Here is a 5,038-nt window from a genome sequence, read left to right on the forward strand (position 1 = left end):
ACCTTTGAGTTGTCTGAGTCACTTATTCTATTCTTTAGTTGCTCCGCACTGGATGCAGAGGAATTCATTTCCATTTGTTATTAACTGTTAGCTTGTTTTCTTACTTATGGCATTGGGAGCTTTATTGAATCCCTAGAGTTTTCTTACTTATGGTGTTAGGAGCTTTATGGAATCCCTAGAGTATAAGTTAACTTTTGTAGTAAAAAGAAAACAAAAAAACCCAGCTATCCTTCTTCAAATGGAACACGAGGATTAGGAAAGGAGGGAAAGTAATAGGCCAGTGACAGCTGAATTAAAAGAAAAGGAATTGAATTTATTTATATATATATATATATATATATATATATATATAATATACATAATATATATTATAGAAAACAATAAGGTTTTTTACATATTTAGGGTAGATTTATTGCAAGGTGTCCCCAACATTTTTATCCCTGCATATATTTATAACTCTTGTCATGTGACTTTGCTGTTCCTCCCACGGAGAGGTTGAGTTTATCTACCCCTTAAATCTGGAGGACTGGCCCTGTGACTTGTTTTGGCCAATAGAATGCAGAGGAAATAATAACATGGCAGCTCTGAGTAGACAGACTTCCAAAGGTTTTGAACACTTTGGCTAGTCCTTTTAGAATGCTACCCAGCTGCCATGGTAACAAACCCAGACCAGCACAGCCTGCAGGATAATGAGACACATGGCCCAGTCACCTCTGTTGTACCAGCCAATAGCCAGTAAACAGCCAGATATGTGAGTGAGGCTGTGCTAGACTAGCTATGCCCCAGCCAGCCTGCCAGCTGACTGCAGGTGCATTTGATCTGGTCCAGACTGGCAGAACCACCCAGCTGACCTGCAGACTTGTGGGCAAGAATAGTTATGATTGTAAGCCACAGAGTTGTGGGATGGTTTGTTATGCAGCATTCTTGAAACAGTAGGTAACTGATACACCTAACTGTATAGTTGTTTCTGTGTAACAAATCACCCCAAAATTTAGTGGCTTGAAAACAATTTATTATTTTTTCTCACAGTTCTGTATATGATTACTATGGTTTTAAATAACTCTGCAAAAGCTTTCAAGGTAGGTGTGGTAGACTGCACTTTCCAAAGATGCCACAACAAAATCTCCCATCCCACATGCTCTTATGTGATGTGGCCCATTAAGAACTAGATTTTATTTTTCTGCCCCCTTGAATTTGAGCAGGCCCTGTGACTGCTCTAACCACATGACAAAGTGATGTTAATGCTAGTTGATTTGAGTCTAGAGGAAAGGAGATATAGTAAGTGGAGATATGGTATATTTGCAGTAATAATGTAAGGGCATTCACAGCTTGCATTTTCCAGCAAAGTCATCTGCTATTGTAGACTTGGGGAAAGGAGCAGAGAGAAGTCATCTGCTAATATGGAGCGGGGGAGTTGATAAGAGGCTGTAGGAAAAGGAAAAATTAGAAAGACATTGAAGTCAGTGAGAAAGATGGCTAGTAGCTAGTAGCCTGCTAATAGTCCCCTGATAACTTTTTTCCTTCTTTCATAATAATAGAAGTTTTGGTTGGGAATGTACCCACCCAGCAATACAGCCGATTTTCACATAATGTCATGCGAAAGGATCCAGACACAAATGATGTGTGGATGATTCAATTTGTATAAAGTACAGAAGCAGGTGAAACTATTATTGTTAGAACACAGAGGAGTGGTTTCCCTTTGGGTGGGGATAGAGCCTAGAAGGAGGCATGAGGAAGCTTCAGGGGTTCTGATGATGCTCTCGTTCTGTCCTGGATGCTGGTTATGCATGTGTGTTCTGTTAATGAAAGTTCAGCAAGCTATACATGTATGATTTTTGTACTTTTCAGTATATATTTTTTATTTCAGTTTTAAGACTATTTTTCAGCTGCCCCTGCAGTTGGGTGTGGCCATGTAAGTTACGGCCAATGGGCTATGAACAGAGAAGATGTGTGCACCTTCCAGACGGTGCCCTGAAGCAGAAGACAGGCAGCCCATTTCTCCTCCTCCATCCTGCTGCGTGGAATGTGGACAAAGCAGCACATCATCTGTAGACCAAATGAAGGTAATTCACTGGGAAAGCCAGAACAAGAGAAAAAGAACCTGTGTCCTTGGATGGCCTTGGGGAGCAGAGCTACTATCCTATAACCTGTTTTGGACTAGGGACCTCCTGTTTTTGGACTACTACATCAAAGAGAGATGGAATTTCTTGTGTCTGTCATGGCTAGTAAGGTGTCTCTGTTATATCCAGCCAGGTCTATATCCTCAGTAATACTGTGTGTAAAGGGATTGATGAGTTGGGCATTAAAGGTTTGGCCTGGAAACCAGGAGCCTGAAATGGCAGTCTGCAGTCAGGTGACAGTATATCTCAGGGCTCCACCAGCCATAGAGGAGGAAAGATAGATTGCAAGCTTGAGCTCAGATTCATTTAGTGGAATAAGTGGCGGAAGTTAGGATGCTTTACTCTCAGGAATAGAAGCTAGAGTTCTCACTGAACAGAGAAGAAATGAGGCCAACAGGGAATGTAGTTTTCTATGACATTGCAGAGCAAGTGTAGGAAGAATCAGAGAGCACGAGGTACTTCAGCCAGGAAACTAGCAGTATTCATGACAATGAATGAGCAACTGCCCCAATCTTTATTACACTACTCTGTAACAGCGGGTATATCAGTAACTCAAGCTCCTTCAACTCCTTGGTTTTAAGACCATTCCCAGGCTTCCACTTGAGGAGTGGGATTTGGAGGGGCTGAATAAACAAGTCGGTAGGATTTAATGGCAGGAGAATCACTCAGGAACAGCCCACTTCAGGGAGGAAACCCAGGGGGATTTGCTTCAGCTCATCAACCAGCAGCCCTAGAGTACTACCAAACCTTGCTAGAAAGCGATCAGAAAAGGAAAAGGAAAGAAAGCAAACTATAAGATAGATGTTTTGCTTCAGTAGTAGTTAATCCAAATGACTATGGAGAAAAAGGAGACAACCAACAAGATAGTCCTCAAAAGAGGTGTCCATCAATGACGATATTGGCCAAAAATTATAAGTGGACTATAGTTACTTAGTTATGAATAGGGAAATACAAAGGGTCATAAGTAATGTTACCAAAAATTATATGTAAAGATATAATTATACGCACATGTATGCTTATATACAAAATTGGAAGTTGCAAAGGAAAATTGGGGCACTGGTAGCATGGGGTAGAAGAATAGGAGCTTCAGTGGTTGGGAGACAATATCTTTTCTCAAAATAACCCTTTGTACTGCTTGAATTTCCACCATGCACAAATGACCCTTTCAAAAATGTTTTTATTACAAACTGAAATCCTATTACAGGTTGAAAACAGTAGACAGGATATGCTTTTTCCTTTGCTTTCTATTTCAGCTTATAGGAAGAAATACATTTTTACTAATGAATCTTTATTTCCATATACGTAGCACTTATTTGTAGTGAGATTTCCCCTCCTGGAGTTTCTTACCGTCTTTTCTGAGGCCCAAAACGTATACTTCCTTACTGGAGGTACATAATATAAAAACATGACCAGATGATACAGATTTTCTAGCACTTTATAATTTTCAAAACAATTGTGCATACATACTTGCTCTTCACAATTCCATAATATATGCACAATGATTATTTTATAGATACAGAAGCAGGCTTGCAGAGGTTAAGCTGCTTGCTCACGATCACACGGCTCTTGGACTTAAATCTAGTAAGCAGTGTGATCCACGTACATGATCATGATGAGGCCAGTGCAGTTTGAACGTGAACTTTACTTTTACCAGTGGATGCACTGTCACTGGGCCATGAGAATAAAGCCTTTGTATATTAAGCCTTGAGTTTTAGAATGTGTTAAATGACAGATTTTATTTAAACCAACCCTAATTGTGTTACTTCAGAACACAATTTAGAAGGTACTTTCCTATGTGCTCATTCCTTTGAACCTCAGAACGTGGCATGGCAAGTATTGTCCCTGTTTTTGGATGAGGAAAGAGAGAAGTGACATAAATAACAGGTCTTACTATTAGAGGCAGAGTTAAGATTTGAAGCTAAATCTTCCGTCTCCGAAAACGACGCTCTTGCCGCAGTAGAATGTTGTTGCTAAATCAGCAGCTATCACTTTTAAGTACCTAGTTTCGAACCCAGTAGGTGCTTCAGTAAAGGCTAAATTTTTAAAAAACTTTCTGTATGCACGCGTATATAATTTTATATAAATACAGCAGTGTAATCATATCGTATATATGGAGGGGTGGTTTTTTTTTTTGGCTTTCCCCTTTTGGTCCTTTTTGTGGTTCCCCCACCGTCTTCCATGCAATGTCAGCAGGGATTCTTCTTTTTTTTATGTTTGTGTAATTTTCTATAGATACACATATATACACATTTTGCAACTGTCACTGTTACATAAAAACGTGGGTGTATTATACACATGTCAGTATACTGCTTTTCTACACACCAGTACCGTGTAGAAGGTCCCTGAGTCACTTGTGTAGCTCGAATTCATTGCTTCAGTGGCTGCAGAGCATCTCATGATGTGAACGTACCATCATATTCAATCATCGCACTGTTGGTGTCTGGTTTTCTGCCACTATGAGCAAAGCTGGAGCAAACGTCCTTGTGGTGTGTCCCTATGTAGTGGTGTTTACTGCTGGTTCTCTGGCCTTGGGGGGGATTCTCAGGAATGGGATTGTTGGGTGGAGGGAGATCTATAGATACATGTTTCCTTCAAATAGATACCGTTATATTCCTTTCCCCTCAAACGGCTGTATCACTTCACACATCCATCAGTAACAAGGGAGAATTTCTTTTCCTCTGCCAGCAGCAGGAGTTACTGTTCTTTTGTAACTCTTGCCTTTCTGATAGCTACATACTGCTACTGTTACACTTATTAGCGTTTCCCTGAACGCTGGTAAACTTGAGCACCTTTTCACATGCTTGTTGGCTACTTAGATTTACTCTTCTGTGAATTGCCTCGTCGTGTCTTTTGTCTGTTTTCCCATTAAGCTCCTTTTTTCTACTCAGTGTGCAAAACTCTGGTGACTATTATAAAAA

The sequence above is a fragment of the Delphinus delphis genome, chromosome 18, assembly GCF_949987515.2.
Source record: "Delphinus delphis chromosome 18, mDelDel1.2, whole genome shotgun sequence".
Taxonomy (NCBI): Eukaryota; Metazoa; Chordata; class Mammalia; order Artiodactyla; family Delphinidae; genus Delphinus; species Delphinus delphis.